The 21484-nt window shown below is 35.5% G+C and overlaps 1 protein-coding gene across 6 annotated transcripts in view; it reads right to left on the reverse strand.

The window, feature by feature from the left end:
• Nucleotides 1-21484, reverse strand: part of RBPJ (recombination signal binding protein for immunoglobulin kappa J region) — a 242390-nt gene that overhangs the window by 47429 nt on the left and 173477 nt on the right. The gene's annotated exons all lie outside the window — the stretch shown is intronic.

Here is a 21484-nt window from a genome sequence, read left to right on the forward strand (position 1 = left end):
GATGGTATGTGTTACAGAAGCCAAGAGAGGAGAGTTTATGATAGAGGTGGATGGTTAACAACGTCAAATGTTAAAGACAGGTGACAGAATATGAGAATACTTATCCTACTTTTTCTCTCATAGTAAACCCCTTCTTCACTTTCACAATAACAAGTCTCTTGAGCGGAACTGGAGTCAGGCAAAACCTGGGTTTAAATCTTGCATCTGACACTTCCCTGCCATATGAGTTTGTGCAATGGTCAACCTCAAAAAACTTTAATCTCAGTTTTTTCATATGTAAAATGGAGATATCACTTGCAATGTTTACTTCATGGAGCTGTTGTGAGGAACAAATGAAATAATGTATGCAAAATGTTTTACAAATCGTTAAGCATTAATTGTCAACTATTTGCCCATGTTTATTCTACTGGTTCATCCCATCTTCATCAGATGGTTTTTGCCACATCACTATTTCACCAGTTATTACCCTAGAGGTGAAGAAATTATATCAAGTAGGATAATTTACTCCTTTACATATTCATGGATTATAATCCCAGCTGGGACCTTTGCTGCTATTAAATTTTTTTTTCTATTTTATCTTTATAATTTTCAAACTATTTCTATTCCTTTACAGTGGAAAAACTGACCTCTTAATATACTGAGAAGACTGAGATCAACTAACATCTGCTTTATCAGCTCTCTTCCATCATACAAAACTTCTCCTTTTCTTTACCCACTCTCCTCCTTCCCTCTAATTTACTTCATCCTTTAATTCTATTCCCTTCCACCTAATCCAGCACCTTACTTCAGCAGTCATCTGTTCACTAATGAACTTACCTTCACCCTTTCTCCCAGTTCCATCTCATTTGCTTACAAGTATATTCCGCCTTCCCTTCATCCACCTAACCAATTCAGCTACCAATCTAGTTTTTTGCTGCTAAACTTTTTGAAAAAGTCACTTCCCATTACTTCCTCAACCTCTTGCAAAAAAAGCTTCCACCCCCCCAACACTACTGAACTACTTCACAAAAGCCACAGTCACCTGACAATCCTCAGTCCTCATCCTTCTTCACCTTTCTCTAACTTTTGACATTGTAGAACAACTCCTTTTACGAGATAATTTTTCTTCTCTTGACTTTAAGGACAAAAGCAATTCAAGTTCTCCTACTTCTGCAACAGCTTCTTCATCGGCTTTTCATCTTATTCCTAACCCCTCAATCTAAGTACACACTCTAATGGCTATCCTGAGACTTGTCTTTTCTCTCTATACTTTCCCTTTGGTAATCTCTTTAGTTGCCACAGCTTCAACTATCATCCCTGTAGAAAATTCTTATATTTTCATCTCCAGTGCTGTGATCTCTTCTAACCTACATAATTTTAACAGGACATTTCTACCTAAATATGCTAACTACACCTTAAATTCAAAACATCCCAAAATGAAACAGCTTTACTTTCTTCCAAAACCTATCCTGACTTCATTATTTCTTTTCTACAGGCTACCATTTATCCAGTCTCCAATGTTTGAAACTTTTGGATTGTCTTTGATACTATTCTTCCCCTTATCTCTGATACCTAATTAACGAATTCCTATGATACCACTTCCTAAAAGTGTCTCCCAACTGCAATCCTTGCTCCCTATTATGATAGCAACAATTCTAGTGGAGTTTCTCCTTTACAGTTGCCAAGACCATTTCAATAACTTAACAAGTCCCCTGATCCATCTTTAATCAGTCAACAAGAATTTATCAAGCTTTTACAATGTGCCAGGAACTGCACTAAGTTCTGGGAATATAAAGAAAGGCAAAAACACAGTCCTAAACCTCTAAGAATTTACATGTTAATGGGGGAGACAATATGCAAAAAACTATGTACATACAAGATATGTTCAGAGTAAATGAAAGATAATCTCAGATGGAAGGAGGGGACAAGAGAAAGATGACTAGGAAAGTCCTCTTGCAGAAGATGATATTTGAACTGAGTCTTAAAAGAGAAGAGGAGAACATGTAGGGAGAAAAATTTAAAAATTCTGTTTTGAACATGATGAGTGAGATAGCTAGGGGACACCTCATTTTGTGATGTTCAAGAGGCAGCTGGTGAAGCAATAAGAATCCATGAAAAAGGTTAAGGCTAAGATAAAGAGGCAGGAATCATCTGCATAGAGACAACTGAACCCATAGAGACACAATGAGATTACCTAGCTCCTTTCCTCCTGTTCCCTGGGGAACATCTACAATTAATGACCTGAAAGAAGATCCAGCAAAACAGAATGAAAAGAAGCTGTGAGATGGGTAGGAAGAGAACCAAAAAGGAGCAGGGTCACAGAAGACTAGAGAGGAGAGAATATCTAAGAGCAACAGGGGTGACCAATAATGTCAAAGGCTACAAAGGCAATTAAGAGGTCAGTGGTAACTTTGAGAATATCAGTTTCAGTTTAATGTTGAGCTGAAAACCAAATTGTAGAGGATTTTAAATTTGTCAGAATAATCTTTTTGTGTGTGTGCATGAATCTGGTCATGTCATTCCTTTGCTGATGGATGAATCATAAATGACTACTGGCTACAAGTAAAATTCAAATTCCTTTCTCTGGTATTCAAAGCCCCCTACAACACTGCATCAACCTAACCTACCTTGTCGCCTTATGCAAAAACAGTACAGCCAAACTGGCCTATTTGTGGTCCTGTGCCTTTGTTCACACTATTCTCAATGGTTGGGATATATTACCTTCTCATTCCATCAAGACCAAGTTAAATGCTGCCTTCCTCCAATAAAATCTTTTCTAACCCACTTCCCCCCACTCTGCCTTACTTGTTAATGACCTTCCACAGGAAGTCAAAATACTACTCTGTTTTGCAATTTTCTATAGTACTTGTTATCCCTTTACTAGACTGTAAGCTCCATGAAGGCAGAGAACTATGTATTAGCTAACACCTAGCATAAAAGCTCTGTACAGCAAGCATGTCATAAGTATTTGTTGGCTGAATAAATTAATATTTGCTAAATGAATGAAGGCTGAGAAAAGGCCACTGGATTTAGCAATCTTGACATTCCATCTCAATCATTAACTATCTGTAGTTAAGGATTTTTTCTCTGGCCTCAATTTCTTTATCAGTAAAATGAAAGGATTTGTTAAGATCAATATTTTTTTAAAAAACTAGTTTGGCTATACTTCAGCCAAATTAAATGTTTTCTCTCTGTAGTGGATGGCTACTAACAGAACGGTAACTAGGAACAGGGATTATTACTATAACGAAAGATAGGAAGGCTTATAATATCTACATATTATATTGTTGAATGCCAGCACAGCAAGGCAATAAATATAATTTCATAAGAAACCAATTACTTTTCATTTCTTTGAAAAACGTTAAGGTCTGTGTTTAAAAAAATAGCAAGTTGAACAAAGGAACAGGAAGATTTTCAGAACTCTGGTTACTTATATAAGTACTTTAAAAATGTAATATATTTTAAAATCTGTACCTCACTTAAACTGATTTATGAAGATTGTCAGAAATATTTTTCATAAAAAGTGTACTTTGAATGGGAACCCTGAGTCATGCTATCTACTCTCTTTATACTTATGTATCTTACAGACATTTAAAAAATTCAATCAATTACCTTTTATTAAAATATGAATTTATTTAAAGTTTTATGGTTTGGTATTAAATGATTCATAAAATGTTATACCAAATCAGATATTATCTAGAAAAAGTAACTCATCAGCTGTCAGAATTATTCAGGGATTGATAAAACTTAACAGATTATTCATGCTCTTTGCTTATACTTACCTAGGGAGGAGTTATTAAAGCAAACATTTTTATCCCTATTTGCAAATATGATTTAAAATTATATCATTTCTGTTGATATGTCTATGTGAAAACTGAATCAAAACTGTAATCAACCAACTTTAGATTATACTGTAAAATGTGTTTCAGAAACAGATATATTTAGTAGTTTTAAAATATATGTATATTTTAAAATGCAACAGGAGAGCCTACGACATGCAGAAATATCATTGTAAATCCTCTTTGTAAAGCAAAGAATAAGCTAACTTAAAAAAAACTTTCTTTTGAAATTTTATTAGAAGTAAAATTTCTCAATCCTCACAAAAAAGTGTTGCTTAAAACATAACAAAAATAACATAACTTGATAGAATAATGCAGTTGATAAATGGTCTTCTCCACAAATGTAGTACATCTCAAATATTTTAAAACTTAAAACTGTTTTTTTTTAAAAAGGTAAAAGTTTATTTTTTAACACACTTTTAAAAAATTCATTCATGGATGGAAATATTCTAATATATTTTCCATCTTATTGTATATTAGGCTATAGAAATTTCAGTTGACTTATAAATCCATTAATTCATTCAATGGTCATTTGCTAGGTGCCTAAAATTCATTTTCCTATAGTCTAGGAGAGAAAAATAAGACATTTAAGTATTACTATAACCCAGAAATAACAATTAAGCTAAGATTCTACAGAAAGCTACATACCCAGAATACAAATGTCATCATATAATTGTAAACTAGCCTACATATTTACTTCACTGTAATTTAGTTTACATTCTTAAGAAACAAAAACCTCAGTTTCACCTTACAGTTAAAGTACTATGATTTACATTAACTCAATCTCACTATAGCTATGGAAAGCTGCAATTATTGTAGTATAATTTATCAAATCTTAAAGAAAGGTATTCAAAAACACCTTAGTATTCTGTCTATATTAGCTCTTCTTACCTGTAAATGGCATTGAGACAGTAATATATCCTACAATCCATCAGTATCTGGAGCGATGTACTAAGTAGCCTTTTATACAATGGAAACAGCACAACGGCTTTATGTATTATCCTATCCTCAGTAACACTGCATTTTAACCCTGCTGAAGAAGCTGCATACACACAGAACAAGTACTTCCTCTTTACTTCGGGTGAAGGTGCAATATCGTTTCCCCCATACTATCTGCATTTACACCCATGTTCACCAACCTGTTAAGGAAGTATGACCACAAATGTATCAAGGTCAAACAAGAATAAAGTTATCAAAACAATACCATCTAAGCACCTTTCTGGCTAAAAATACTCTGGGTGACAAAAAAAAAATCAAACAAGAAAAAAAACACTACCAGAAAAAGGCTAAAGTATCTATTAAACATTTAAGCAAAGTAATTCTGATTTAATTGGCAATAAATTGTGTGCTAATATAAAAATGCTAATAACAAGCTTTGGGACAGATAGCCTGAATTCCTGAGCCATGTTTATTAGAAATCAAAATAAAATCTTGCTCAGCATTTGGGAGAGAAGAAAAGAGTATAAAAAAATTACCCCAGTCCTAACTTTTTTTTTTTAACAAAACTTATCATATTGGAGACTATCTAGTCACTGATAAGCAAGTTTACATATAAAGTTCAAGGGTTAGAAAGGGTTGGTTGGTTTTTTTAAAGTTTATGAAACTTTGTTTTTATTTTCTTTTTAAAACTGGATAATTTTCTTCTAAATTTAAATAAGAAATGCACTACCAAGATGGATGAACTAGTCTTGGCCAGGGAGTAAAAAAAGTTTTATAAAACTGTAGAAACACATTTGATATATAGTATAATTTTTCTTAATAAATTAATACTAACTCCATAAACATCCTTCTCTTCTATATAACAACTACTATATTCTGAGAGAAAAAAAACTGTCAATAAAGAACAAAGATGTGATTTCACTTTTTAAGTCACTAGTAACTGGTTTTTTTTTTGAAAATGTGCATCCACCTATCATAACAGACTTAAAACCTGGATACAAATTCAGTAACAGTGATGTTTTGTCCAAAAGACACATTCCTGAAAAACTATGTGCAAATTATTTTTTAAAACTGAATCATTTAAAATTATATCACCACATAAAACTGTAAAAATGTTCTACAAATATAAAGGAACGTTACACTCATTTGACCCTCATGATAACTCTGTGAGGTTGCCAGGTCAACTATTATCATCCCCTTTTTACAGAAATGGAAAGTCATGGTTGTCACAGTTATGTAATTTGCTGAAGGTCACACAACTACTAAGTGTCAGAACCCAGGTCTCTTGACTCTAAGTCATACTGTCTGTCATTTAAAATGCACCAAAGTATTAAAATGATATCATGGAGAATTTCTTGGGTGAATCAATAATCATTTTTGATGGAAGCCTTTCAATGGCTTTTTTCAGTACACATGAATTTCCCTGCTAACATAAGGAAATTTGCAACTTAATTCTTCCTTCACTGCCTACATATTTTCCATCCAGATGTCTGAAAAAGGCATGATACTTATATCTTTTCCCTGTCAGTTCCCTGGTAATACGACTGGTCAGACCCCCTTTTTTTACTTTATGTTGTCCTTGAGCCCAATGTTAGCTTGCCCACTAAATTTTATCACTGCCCTCTATCAAGCCCGTTGTTCTTTCCATGTCCTTACTGTCAAAACTCATCTAAAACCTGGTCAGCTGTCTGGTCTGGACATTTATCTGGCCTATCCATCTCCTGCCTTCTCAATACGCAAACATATCCAAATATGTAAGAAGGGCCCTCTAATCTTTAAAACCATTCAGTAAGTTGTGAACTGATTCAACCATTCTGGAGAGCAATTTGGATCTATTCACAAAGGGTTATAAAACTATGCATACCCTTTGATCCAGCAATAGCACTACTAGTCTGCATCCCAAAGAGATCATAAAAAAGGGAAAAGGACCCATACATACAAAAATATTTATAGCTGCTCTTTCAGTGGTAGCAAAGAATTGGAAATTGAGGGGATGCTCACCAGTTGGGGAATGGGTGAACAAGTTGTGGTATACGAATGTAATGGAATACTATTGTGCTATAAGAAATGGTGAGCAGGCAGACTTCAGAAAAACCTGGAAAGATTTACATGAACTGATGCTGAGTGAAGTGAGCAGAACCAGGAGAACATTGTACACGGTAACAGTCACATTTTGTGATGACTAACTTTGATAGACTCATCTCTCCTTTGCAATGCAAGGATCTAAGACAACTCCAAAAGGCTCATGAAAGAAAATGCTATCCACGTCTAGAAAAAGAACTACGAAGTCTGAATGAAGATAGAAGCATATTATTTGCTCTCTCTCTCTCTCTCATTTCTTCTTTCTCCTGGTTTCTCTCATTGGTTCTAATTCTTCTTTATAACATGTCTAATGTGAAAATAGGTTTAATATGAATGTATATGTTGAGCCTATATCAATTTACATGCCGTCTTGGGGTGGAGGGAGGGGAGAGATGGGGAGAAAATCTGGAACTCAAAATCTTATGGAAGTTGAATGTTGAAAACTAAAAATATATAAATAAATAAATTTATTTTAAAAAATTACCATTCAGTAGTTTTTTACCTCCCTTCACAGTCAGTCCAAACTTTCTAATCCTAGCCTCTCACATTCCCATCCTCCTCAACACATACACGCGAAGGAAGCTAAAGCTAATGAAGAATTTTATAATTATCAACCAACTTAAGGGAGAAGGGGAAAAAATGTTGGCTAAGCATGAAAGTCATTTAAGGATTAAGTAAAACCAGTTTTGATAGATGCTGCTGCTTCTTAATTGTAAGGGCTAAAAGCATGAAAAGAACTATAAAACCTCATACTACCACTAAAACCACCTCAACTCACTTCGGGAATTAGGGCATGACATTCAGCACCTTGGGCAATTTTATTAGTCACTTTCAATTCATACTCGATATTAATATAAAAATCTAATCAAGTGACAAGAATTTACTAAAGAAGAGGCATTGTGGTATGCTGGGAAAAGCTTTGGATTGGGAATCAGTAAGTCTAGACTCTAGTCTCAGTGCTGCCATTAATTCACTATGTGATTTGGGGAGTAAATCATGTCACCATTTGGACCTCAGTTTCCTCACCTGTAAACCTGGGGGTGGGAGATACAACCTCCACATCATACACATGAAAAAACTGAGGCCCAAGAAGTTAAGAGTTTTTGGGCAAGGTCACACAGTAAGTATCTTTTTTTTTTTTTTTGGTGAGGCAATTGGGGTTAAATGACTTCCCTGGAGTCACACAGCTAATGAGTGTTATGTGTCTGAGGCTGGATTTGAACTCAGGTTCTCCTGAATCCAGGGCCAGTGCTCTCTATTCATTGCACCACCTAGCTGCCCCAGTAAGTGTCAAGTTCAGTCCTCTGATTCCAAATGCAAAGTTCTTGTCACTTCACTACGCTGATGTCAAGATTCCTTTCTGTTCTAAAATTATATGGCTATGCTAAGTCCCAAGATATTCCAATCTATTAGCACTAAGGTAATGCTCATGACAACACAATTTTGCTAGAGTGGGACCAAAGTAGAAAACAGTAACAGCAGTCATGAACAAGCTTCTAAATACTGAATGCATACTGAAGAGACAGGATAACCTCAAATATGCAGCACAACTGGAAACTTCTGCAAAACAACAGCAATAGACAAATTAAAGTGCAGCAACCAGAAACAGGTGGCACTTCATAACCAAGACTGATGTAGGCCAGAAAGCTTGCTTAAGTGATAAAATTAAAAAATAGACCTGGAATTTATAAGCTGTGGTTGCTATTATGAACCAAATAGTGCTTATTTCTGTATGTACACAGAAGGGGTTGTGTGATGATCTTTTTGCTACTCAAGGAAGTTATAGGAGAATAAAGAATCAGCTGCAGATGATCTGGTAAAAGAAGCAAAAAATAATCCCTGTATGACTTTGGAATACCTTATGTTTTATTGAATTAAATATTTAAAATATCCATTGCCCCACATGCACTAGATGGATAATCCATATTTTTTCCATCCATTTTTATATTTAAAACAGATAGTACAGACAGATGAGTTGGGCCCAGCACAGAACAGAAAGAGATGGGGCTGGACTGCCTTCAGGAAATTGTTGTTGTCGTCGCTGTTCAGTCATTTTAGTGATGTACAGCTGTTTGTGTCCCCATTTGGGGTTTTCTTGGCAAAGATACTGGAGTAGTTTGCCACTTCCTTTTCCAGCTCATTTGACAAGTGAGGAAACTGAGGCAAACAGGGTTAAGTGACTTTCCCAGGGTCACACAGCTAGTAAATGTGTGAGGCCGGAATTCAACTCATGAAGATAAGTTCTGACTCCAGGGCCAGCATTCCATCCACTGTGCCACCTAGATGCCTCAGGAAATTGTAAAGCTCTTTTATTGGCCAGGCTTCCCCCAGAAACAACGTTCTATCTTGTTAATGCCAATATTCTACTAGTTTTGTTGTATGGCAGCAAAAATTAGAATACAACATTCTCCCAAAGAATTAAAAATGAGTTGATGGAAAATGCCTTCTACATCCAGAGAAAGAACTATGGAGTTTGAATACAGATTGAAGCATGCTAACTTTTACTTTTTTTAAAAATGGTTTTTCTCTTTTGTTCTGTTTCTTCTTTCACAACATTACTAAGGTGGAAATATGTTTATTATATGCACACATATAACCTACATCAGATTGCTTGCCATCTTGGGGAGGAGGAGTGAGAGGGAGGGAAAAAAAATTTGAAACTCAAAATCTCATAAAACATGAATGTTGAAAACTATCTTTACATGTACTTGAAAAAATAAAATACTATTTACCGAAATAAATAAACAAACAAAATTAAGAATGAGTATCACAGAAGTCAATCAAAAGAGGCATGGTAGATATAGGCCAGGTATAACCCATAGCCAAAGAGAAAACCCAAAGAAGAGGAAGAAAAGATGTCATCTGAGAAACATACAGGAAAAGAAAGAGGCCTGGTCACATCACTAGGGCAAAAGATGACAGGTGGATAGCAGGAGCATTCCACTTTTGTTGTCACGAGAAAACAAGGTCTCCAGAGATGGATACAATCTGTATCTTTGCAGGGAATGTCCAAAGCAGAAAGTTTACAAGTCCATTATGACCTAAGCATATTGAAGGAAAAAAGGGAAGACTTAGGAATAATGTATGGCCTAGTAAGGTGAATGCAGCAGGCAGGCTTCAGTGCTTTCGGGCTCTGTGCAACGGAGAAGATCAGATATCTATCTAGACCTTCAAAGAGAATAACAATCACAAAAATCTGGGAGTGGAGGCATCAGTGACCATTTATCCCAATCCATAGCCCAAAGGAATCCCCACTATAACATACACAAGTGGTCATCTAGCCTACGCCTGAAAACTTCCAGGGAGAAGGAGTCCACCACCTCTAAAAGCAGCTCCTTTCACTTGTGGAAAGCTCTAATTGTTAAAAATTTTTCCTGACATCAAGTCTAAATTTGTCTTTTTGCAACTTCTCTCCAGTGTTCCTGGTTCTGCCCTCGGAGACTCTAATGAATCCTTCTATCCATGGGACAGCCCATCAAATACTTGAAATACAGCTACTGTCCTCTAAGTCTTCTTTCTTCTAGGCTAAACATGCCCAGGTCCTTCAACAAATCTTCCCATGTCATGAATTCGCAACCTTTCATCATCCTCTGGACACTTAACAAATAATCAATCCTGTTCTTAAACCCTGGTGCCCAGAACTGATCATAATAATTTAGATGAAGTCTAAAGAGCACAGAGTACAAAGGGATTATCATAGCTCTCTCCCTGGAAACTATGCACTTCTTGATGCAACTCAAGGCTGCATTAGCATTTTTGGCTATCATACCATACTACTAACATACTGAGCTTGCAATTCATTAACTCTTCTGCCTCAACATCCTCCCCCCTTGCTGGCTATCCATGCCTTCTCCATATTACATTTGTGGGATTGGTTTTTCTGTACCTACTTAATTTTATCCCTACTTATTTTTATCTTATTAGATTCAGTCCAAAACTGCAGTTTGTGAAGATGCTTTTGGATTCTGATTTTGTTAAGCATTATGGCAACTATCCCTCCCAGTTTTGTGTAACTAAAAGTCTGACAAGCACATCTTCTTTTCCTTTATTCAAGTTATTGATAAAAGCAGTAAACAACATAGGGCCCAGTCAAGCCTTTGTGGTACTCTACTAGAGACCTCCAACCACACAGACACTGAACCATTAGCCACTACTCACAAGTTTTATCTTGTGAGTTCTGAATCCATCTGACTGCGTTGTCACATAATTCATATTTCATCTTCACCACAAAAGTATGAGGTATGCAAAAGCTTTGCTAAAATCTAGGTAAATGGCCAAGCATGGTGATATACACGTTATTCCAATTATGAGGAAAGCTGGAGCTGGTGGGGATTGCTTGAGCTTGGGAGTTCTGAGATGCAATAGGGTTAAATGGACTTGGTGTCCACAGAACCACTAATAAGCCCCGGGGAGTAGGGTTGCCCAAGGAGGAAAAACTGGCCCAGGTTAGAAAAAATGGAACAGGTCACACCTAACATACCCTTTAGTTCTGGGATTATACCGATGAGTGGCCACTATATATCAAGACAGGGCAAAATGGGGAGACCTAATCTCAGAAAAAACACAAAACAGAAACAACACCATATATCAAAATAAAGTCAAAATGGGTACACAATTTAGATATAAAGTCTGATACTACAAGCAAACAGGGAGAGCAAAGAATAGTTTACCTGTCAGATTTATGAAGAATGAAAGAATTCATGACCAAACAAGATAGAGAACATTAGGAAATTTTGATTTTGATTACAATAAATTGAAAAGGTTTTGCAAAAACAAAACCAATGCAATCAAGATTAGGGGGAAAGCAGAAAACTGGGAAACAATTTTTACAATCAGTGTCTGGGATAAAGGCCTCATTTCTAAAATATATAGAGAACTGAGTCAAATTTATAAGAATACAAGTCATTTCACAATTGATAAATGGTCAAAGGATATGAACAGGCAGTTTTCAGATGAAGAAATTAAAGTCATTTACAGTCATATGAAAAAATGCTCTAAATCACTATTGATCACAGAAATGCAAATCAAAACAACTCTGAGGTACCATATCACACCTATGAGATTGGCTAACATGACAAAACAGGAAAATGATAAATGCTGGAGAAGATGTGGGAAAATTAGAACACTAATGAATTGTTGGTGGAGTTGTGAATTAATCCCATTATTCTGGAGAGCAATTTGGAATTATTCACAAAGGGTTATAAAACTGTGCATATCCTTTGACCCAGCAATAGCATTACTAGGTCTGCATCTCAAAGAGATCATAAAAAGGGAAAAGGACCCACATATGCAAAAATATTTATAGCAGCTCTTTCAGTGGTGGCAAAGAATTGGAAATTGAGGAGATGCCCATCAGCTGGAGAATGGCTGAACAAGTTGTAGTATATGAATGTAATAGAATACTATTACGCTATAAGAAATGGTGAGCAGGCAGACTTCAGAAAAACCTGGAAAGACTTACATGAACTGATGCTCACTGAAGTGAGCAGAACCAGGAGAACATTGTACACAGTAACATTATGCAGTCACATTACGCAATGACTAACTTTAATAGACTCAGCCCTTCTCAGCAATGCAAGGATCTAAGACAACTCCAAAAGACTCATGAAGGAAAATGCTGTCCACATGCAGAAAAAAGAACTCTGGAGCCTGAATGTAGATTGAAGCATGTTACTTGCTCTCTTTCTTTTGTTTCTTCTTTCTCCTGTTTTCTCCCACTGGTTCTAACTCTTCTTTACAATATGACTAATGTGAAAATAGGTTGAATATGAAAACAAAAATTAAAAATACAGGCAAAATAGAACTATAGCAATCTCCTCATCTACTTATTTAGTAATTCTGAGAAAATAGGAAATTATGTTAATTTGGAAGGACCTGTTCTGGATGAAGGAATGCTGGCTCTTTGATATCATCATTTCCCTTTCTAGATGTTCACCAACCGCACCTGTTAAATGAACCATTCTAGATTTTTTCCTATGGAATGAAGTTAAGCTCACAGACTTATAGTTTGCAGACTCTGTTCTCATCCATTTATTGATGATCAAAACATTTGCCCTTCTTCAGTTCTATGGTACTGCTCCCATTTTCAAATAACCTTTCAAATATCATAGACAGTATCTAACATTTGTTTTAGGACTTGAGAATACATTTCATTTGGGTAAGATGATGTTTTCATAAAGCTCAGATAAGCACACTTACTAATCTTGAAGATCAACTCTCTGGGTTTTTCCCCCTGTCATTTCTAATGTAAAACTCTCTCCTTTGTAGAGAAAAGTCAGTCAGTCAAGAAGCACTTATTAAGCACTTACTGTGTATCAGGCATTGTGCTAAGTGCTAGGCATATAAAGAAGGGCAAAAACAGTCCCTTCCCTCAAACAGTGTATATTCTAACAATGGAAACAACGTGTGTGTGTGTGTGTGTGTGTGTGTGTGTGCGCGCACGCATGTATACACACACACACACACACACACGAGAGAGAGAGAGAGAGAGAGAGAGAGAGAGAGAGAGAGAGAGAGAGATGAGGGCCTGAACTAGTGTTATAGCAGTATAAGTAGAGAGATGGGGACATATGAGAGATGTTTAGAAGACAGAAATACCAAGGTCTGACAACAATATTCTACTCACTACCTCACCACTGCTATGATCTTGAACATAAAATACACATACAAATTTTTTCTCTTTCTATATTATCATTCTTTCCTTACAAAGTGAATAAATTTCAACACACTTTAAGAAGGAAAATTGTAAAAAAAATTCTTCAAATTTCTAAAGTATACCTTTCTTTTTTTTAAAAGAAAAACTCCCTTGCTATTGAATTATTATTGAACTTATCATTGCTTTACATAGTGTTTTACAGAACAGATAAAAGATACATTTAGATGCACAGATATAAAGGTAAAACACACCTTCAACATAAATGAAAGAAACATTTTTTCTCCCACATTTTGAAATACTATATTGCAATGTTTCCATGAACTTTTTAATGAAGTTAATACTCTACCTTGTAGGTGAAACATTCTAAGTGCCAAGAAGGACAACAGGATAAACCAGCACCACTATATATGATTATCATCAGTAACAACCTAGCATAACTACATGTTAGACCATAGGGCCATCCATAAATCAGTCCAATACATGGACCTTATAACTTCTGAACTGCCATGTAACTGGCCAATATATAATGTGTATACTTCACATGGACAATGTGCTAAAGAGGATAGGATGCCCACTATCTCTGTCCCTCACTTTTTCCTTCAGGCTCTGTCTCAAACCTTCCTAAAAATTCCCTCAATAGGAAATTGGTATGATACATAAAACCAAAAAGCATATCTAAAACAGTAAATTACAACTGACTAAATTTTCTTCAAAGATAGCAATGAATACATTCCCTAAATATGAACTGAGTGCTATTACAACAAAGTTATTTGTGGGAATACTCGGAACAAGCTTCTTAAAAAATTATTTAACAATAAGAACTGTCCAAAAACAGAATGGATTCCCTTTTGAAATAGTGAGTATAAATGAAGCATTAAAGCAGAGGCACTGAGTAATATTACTTTAAAAGGTTTTTCCATTGGGTAAGAACTTGAATTTGATAACCTTTACCTTATCTTGTAATCACAGGATTCTCAAATTCTATTTTAAATGTTTCTATATATTTTTAAAATTGTCTTTTAAAATTATAACGTGTTAAAAGTTATTTATTTGGGTCTAATAGAATATGACTAACCAACATGCCAATAAATCTTTTAAAGACCACGTCCAACAATTATTTCTAGGATTTCCTCTTCTATCCCATTTCTCTTATAGGTAGATACTTCCTATTTTCTGCTGTGCCTCACTTTTGCTCCTTTTTAGTGATGCTTTATGGTTCATTTCTTCAAAGTTGTATTGATATATTTTGCTTTTAAGATTATAAATATTTACATGCTACCCCCACTTTGTCAGATTTTTTATAACAAAAATAAAACAATCAAATTTAACAATAAAGTGACTTCACCTTAAAGTATATGCACCATTCCACATCTATAGCACACTAATCTATTCATTTTTTTAAATTAACAAATCTATTTTTTCTCCCTTCCACTCTGCACCTTATAGAAAAAAGACAAAAGAATTTGTGGTAACATATCTGCATAATCAAACAAAACAAATTCCCTCAGTTGCTATATACAAACGATTGTGTGTGTGTGTGTGTGTGTGTGTGTGTGTGTGAGGGCGTGTGAGATGAGAGAGTCTGCGTTGTAAATCTGTCACCTCTCTGTAAAGCGGTGGATAGTACATTTCACCATTAGGCCTTTGAAATCACGGATGGCGGATACCTTTATTGATGTGCCTCACTTTCAGAAACATCAGTTCAACGAAGGAAACAATTTTAAATAGAAGCAGTTTTTTGTGGTGAGAATTATTATAAGAAGCCTGCTTCTACCCCTTCTTCTTACCATGATCATTCCAGACTCCCTAACAACCCGGTTGTCTTATCTCTGGTTCTATAGTTCCACTACACTGGGTGTTGGCTTACCTTGGCAACTCCATACATCCCTTTCCTGGTCTGGATGTTGCCCTGAGAGGTTCAACCCTTTCTTGCATTAGGTAGCTTTCCCAATACGCATATTTTTCCTAATGAAATTCATTATAAAACCCTGTCTCTTACAACAGACATACATCTCTACCCCACCATGGGAAGTGTTTAAGGTCACATTTTCCTTGCCCTTAATAGGGAAAGCCTCTCTTTCTAATTCCTCCATCCCAGTATCTCTCGTTTTATTTTTATCCTATTCTCCCAGTTCCTAGTATTTTTAAAAAATAATTATATATATATGTTTTAACATTACCTTCATTTCAGAATATTCCCCTCCCCTGCACCAGCCAGAGAACTACTAATTATAACTAAAAAAGAGGGGGAAAAAAGAGTTGAACAAAACTAATCAACTTCTCAATCAAGTCCAAAAGTGTACACAGTGTTCCATATGCATGGTACACCAAAGCCCACTGCAAAACTGCAGAGTGTATTTTATACCTCTTCTTTAGGATTCGGCTTGGCCAACATAATTATTCAGCACTCATTTTCAATTTCTGTTTTTGTTGCCGCTATATTTTGATGTATATCATTCTTTTTTTTTTTTAAACTCTGACCTCCTTAGAATTACGGATATTTTAAATTACTCTCTTAGCCTAGTTCTAAATTGGTTTATGGAATGGTTGAACAACCTTAGCCTCAACAGAGTATTACTGTATCAGTCTTTCTTCAGTATGGACTATACCCATCTTTTATCAATTTTTCTAGGCGTAAGGTAACAAACTCCAGAGTTCTTTTGATTTACATTTCTCCTATTAGTGATTTGGAGCAATTTTTCAACCTTTTGCTATTCTTTGGAGAACTCTTTGCTTATTCAGGGGTGAGGAACCTGCAGCCTTGAGGCCACATGAGGCCCTCTACGTCCTCAAGTGCGGCCCTTTGACTGAATCCAAACTTCACAGAACAAATCCCCTTAGTAAAAGGATTTGTTCTGTAAAACTTGGACTCAGTCAAAAGACTGCACCCAGGGATCTAGAAGGCCATATGTGGCCTCAAGTTCCCCACCCTCGCTTTGACCAGCAGGAAATCGCTTTTGCTGTACATATATGTTATATATACATGTATGTATATACATACCCACTACACATGTGTACATACACACCATACACACATTCTGCGATCACTTACTAAATATATTTGACACAAATATTTTCCCCAGCTGGTTCCCTTATGCTGGCTGCATTTATTTTAGTAGTACAAAAGCTTTTCAATTTCATGTAACTTAATTTTTTGTGTTTTATGATCACCTCTATGTTTTACTTATAAATTCCTTTCCCTGGGAAAGGTACCTTATTTTTGCTTTTTTTTTTTAATGGTCTGTCCTTTCATAATAATCAGGCTACTTATGAATTTTGATATCTGGCATATCCTTTGGTATATGGTATAAAATTTTGGTCTAAACTTAATTTCCACCAAAATGTTTTCCAGTTTTCCCAGAAGTTCTTATCAAATAGGGCATTGTTTCCCTAAATAACTTATATTCTTGGGTTAATAAAACACTAAATTGCTAAACTTAATTCATTCTGCGTCCTTCTTCCTAATCTTGTCTATTCTTAATTTTCTATTTTTTTAAACCAGTACAAACCATCTTTTGTGTTTTTATAACATAACTTGAAATCTGGAAGTACTATTACCACATCATTCTTAATTTTTATTAGTTATTTTCCTTAACTCCTCCAAATGGATTTTATTATTTTATCTAATTTTATAGAAAATTCCTTTGGTAGTTTGATTGGTATAACACTAGATCATAAATAACTCCATTAAGTATTATCATTTTTATTATACTGGTACAGCCTAGCTATGAGCATTGGATACCTCTCCAGTTATTTAAGCTTTTCTTTAAAGAATACTTTGTAATTTTATCTATAGAAGTCTTGAGTGTGCCTTAGTAGACTGACTCCCAGATATTGTATGCCTTTTGCAATTATCCTGAGTGAGACTTCCCTTTCCCTTTCCCTTTCATTGCCTTCTGAGTTTTGTTACTGCTCTAGAGAAATGCTGATGATTTTCATAGGTTTACCAAGAAAACGAATTACCTCTTTACTGTTCACCTATAAACTTGATCAGAGTACATCTCAATATCTTTTCTTTTACCTTTCCTTTCCATTTTCACAATATTTTACTATTTTATACCCCAGCCTGCCCCTTCCCCCAAATAATGATTCATTTCTAGAGGTCAGGGGATTTAATCCATGGGCTAATTCAACCTGTCCACCTTCCCTTCTCCAAATTCTTTAAGTTCCCCTAAAATCTTCAGCCCTTTAGATCCTTTCTGATCCTTCTTTGTTTTTTCTTTTATCCTTCATATTCCGGTCTCTCTCTTTTTAAAAAAAAAAAATTAGTTAATTTATTTTATTTATCAACAATAACTTCCATAAGCTTTTGAGTTTAAAATTTTTCTACCCCACTCTCGCCCCCTCACTCCCCAAGATAGTGTGCAATCTGATAATAGGCTATACATATACATTCCTATTAAACATATTTTCACATTAGTCATGTTGTAAGGAAGAATCAGAACCAATAGGAGGAACCACCAGAAAGAGGAAACAAAACAAGACAGAAGAAAAAAAAAAGCAAATAGTATGCTTCAATCTGCATTCAAACTCCATGGTTCTTTCTCTGGATGTGGATAGCATTTTCCGTCATGAGACTTTTGGAGACATCTTTGCATCCTTGCATTGCTGAAAAGGGCTGACTCGATCAATGTTAGTCATAGCACAACACGTCTGTGTACAACGTTCTCCTGGTTCTGCTCACTTCACTCAGCATCAATCCATATAAGTCTTTCCAGGTTTTTCTAAAGTCCGCTTGCTCATCATTTCTTCCTATGGAACAATTTTATTCCATTACCCATTCCCCAGTTGATGGGCATCCCTTCAATTTGCAATTCTTTGCCACCACAAGAAGAGCTGCTATAAATATTTTTCTACATGTGGGTCCTTTTCCCATTTTTATGATCTCTTTGGGATACAGCCCTAGAAGTGGTATTGCTGGGTCAAAGGGTATGCACATTTTTATAGTCTTTTGGGCACAGTTCCAAATTGCTCTCCAAAACGGCTAGATAATTTCACAACTCCACCAATAATGCATTAGTGTTCCAATTTTCCCACCTCTTCTCCAACATTTATTATTTACTTGTTTTGTCATGTTGGCCAATCTGATAGGTGTGATGTGGCTGGTCTCTCTTTTTATAAAATAGTCTAAAAACATGGAATAATTCTAGACTTTTCTTGATAAGTGTACTTATTTTTCTTATGTTTCTGTTCACTGGGGCCGTTTCTAAGTTGAATATCCTGCTTATCAATATCCTCTTTATTGTTGCTGCAAAAATTTCAGAAATGTCTCACCTATTGAAGGTTCATTTTTCTTTTTCCTTAATGATCAGGCTTACCTTTGCAGGATATATTATTTTCAGTTGCAGTTGAGCGCCTTTCCTTTATGGAATATACAATTCTATTCCTTCTCCAACTTCTTATAACTCAGGACTATTCCAGGTTTTTCTGAATTGTTAAACTCCTTCATATCTGAAAGTCTTGTTCCTAGCTGCTTACAAAATTATGTACTAAAATTGCAAAGTTTAACATCTATATCCTTTAAGAGTCTCAGAAAGCGGTTTTTCTTTTTTTGTGATGGCAGTATGTGAATTTGATCAAATAGTTGTTGACTGCATTCAAAAGTGTAGGACAGCTTAGACTGTCTATATAGTTTTTTATGTTATTTCCTTCAGTTTGATATTTATGTTTTTAAAATTTTATGACATTCTTCTAGGAAATCTATCATGCTTAAACCTATCATAAACCTACCATACTGCCTTCAAGGTCAGTTTTTTAGCTTTTACAGAATTCATGTGCTCTCTTAATGTTATTGCTTTTTACTTCTGCCACATTTTCATCTACTGCAGTATTATTATGTTTCTGTCATTTTCTCTTTCTGAACTTCTACTTCTTTGGAGAAATCCTCTGTCTTCTCAGTTCTTTGCTCTTAGGCAGACTTCAGAAAAACCTAGAAAGACTTGCATGGATTGATACTGAGTGAAGTGAGCAGAACCAGGAGAATGTTGTACACAGCCACGTTGTGCTATGACTAACTGATAGAATTCCAGATCGTGGAATGATAGCAAGAAAGTCTAGAATGGTTTAAAAGTGAAAACAATTAAAAGGATGGTATTAGTGATGAAATTTAACTGGAAATTAGAGCATGACCTCTAGGGTGGTAGGGTTCTGCAAATTCTCATATTTCATAGATAAATTTTTGTTCATTTTCCCTCAATATAATACTCATTCAATGTATTCTGACTTTCCTTAGGATTTATCCCTGCATCTTTATGAATCTCTCTGTTATTTTATTTGTTTGAACTTTCTCTCTTGGACTTTTGGCCTTTCATCCTGTTGTATTCACAGTCACTTGCCTCTGGTTTCCCTCCTCATTTTTTGGCTCCTCATCCTTCCACTGCTTCACTGATTCCCCTGAGGCTGCACATTTTTAGCTTTCCCATTTTGAGATACTCTGGTTTCTGCCCAAATGAAAGGGAGAGAGGGGGAGGAGCAAAGGATAGTATTGGCCCCAGTTGGCTTCCAGCCTTTTTGCCTTGAGGCACAAAATCTCTTTCACTTCTTGCCATATTAATATTTGGTTGGGCAAAAATCACTGGGCCAGGGAACGGGGAAGGAAGCAGTTGAGACCGAGTCATTAATATGGAGGAAGAAGAGGGAAAAGACAGGAATCTACCTAGTAGATACGGTGGGGTAATGCTATGCTGAAGGAAGTTATTGTACTACACTAAGTTTTACCTTGTGCAGTGTTTCTTTTTATATTTTGCATTCAAGCTTTAGTTACCAATATCTGGCGCATAATTCCTTTTTGCTTTTTGGTGAGGCAATCGGGGTTAAGTGACTTGCAAAGGGTCACACAGCTAAGTAAGCGTCAAGTGTCTGAGGCTGCATCTGAACGCCGGTCCTCCTGACTCTAAGGCTGGAGCTTTATACACTGTGCCACCTAGCTGCCTCCATAATTCCTTTTCTTAAAAAAATCTTGAAAATAACTATTGTAGGGGCAGCTAGGTGGCACAGTAGATAAAGCTCCAGCCTTGGAGTCAGGAGGACCGGCGTTCAGATGCAGCCTCAGACCAAACACTCAACATTAGCTGTGTGACCCTGGGCAAGTCACTTAATCCCAATTGCATAAAAATAAAAAATAAATTTAAAAAAAATGAAATAACTATTGTGCTACTTGGCCTATCATATGAACTTTATTTGGTTTAATTTACTATATAAATGTCCTTAAAAGAAACAAAATTTTAAATTCTAAAAATGATACAATAATGTATTTTTCTAACTCTATAACCACAGGCTTCTGTATCAAAAGAAATTAAAAATTAGATCCCTCAATGAACCACACCAGGTGGTGTGTTTATTTTTTATTATTTATTTTTGTTATACATTTATTATATTATTTATTCATTTACTGTTGTTAGTAAATTAATGTGATCAATCTTCTCTTCTCCTACAGTCAGTTTCCAGAAGACATTTGTTACAATGATTATTATGTCAAATAAAACCAAGGGTTAAGGAAAAGACCTAGAATTATTTCTAATTTGTAGTGTCTATTTGTCTCCCTTTTATCCAAAACACAAAGAGTGTACAGAGTAAGAAAGACCTGGATTTGAACCCTACCTGACAAATTCTAGCTGGGTGACCCTAAATAATTCACTTTACTCCTCTGGGCCTCAGTTTCCTTATTTGTAAAATGAGTTGGGTTTTTTTTTAAATGTACAGAGAAAATAGAAGGAAGTTCAAAAGGAAGCAAATATGAGCTGGACATTTCTGAAAGTAATGCATGGAATTTATCATACACTTTTTCTAAAAAAAATAGTGGCATGAATTGTAGATTGATGGTTCACACACAATCTTCTTTTTGTTTTTAAGTTTAGAAAAAAAAATGTACACAAAACAACGTCTAATCTCAGTTTGTACCCAATTTGAGAAACTTGGGGGGAGAAGGCATTAGCAGAGAGTTAATCTAAAAATGAACCTTCGGGTCCTTCAAATATGAGACCTAAAAAGT

Source organism: Phascolarctos cinereus, unplaced genomic scaffold, assembly GCF_003287225.1.
Source record: "Phascolarctos cinereus isolate Bilbo 61053 unplaced genomic scaffold, phaCin_HiC Scaffold_9;HRSCAF=440, whole genome shotgun sequence".
NCBI lineage: Eukaryota > Metazoa > Chordata > Mammalia > Diprotodontia > Phascolarctidae > Phascolarctos > Phascolarctos cinereus.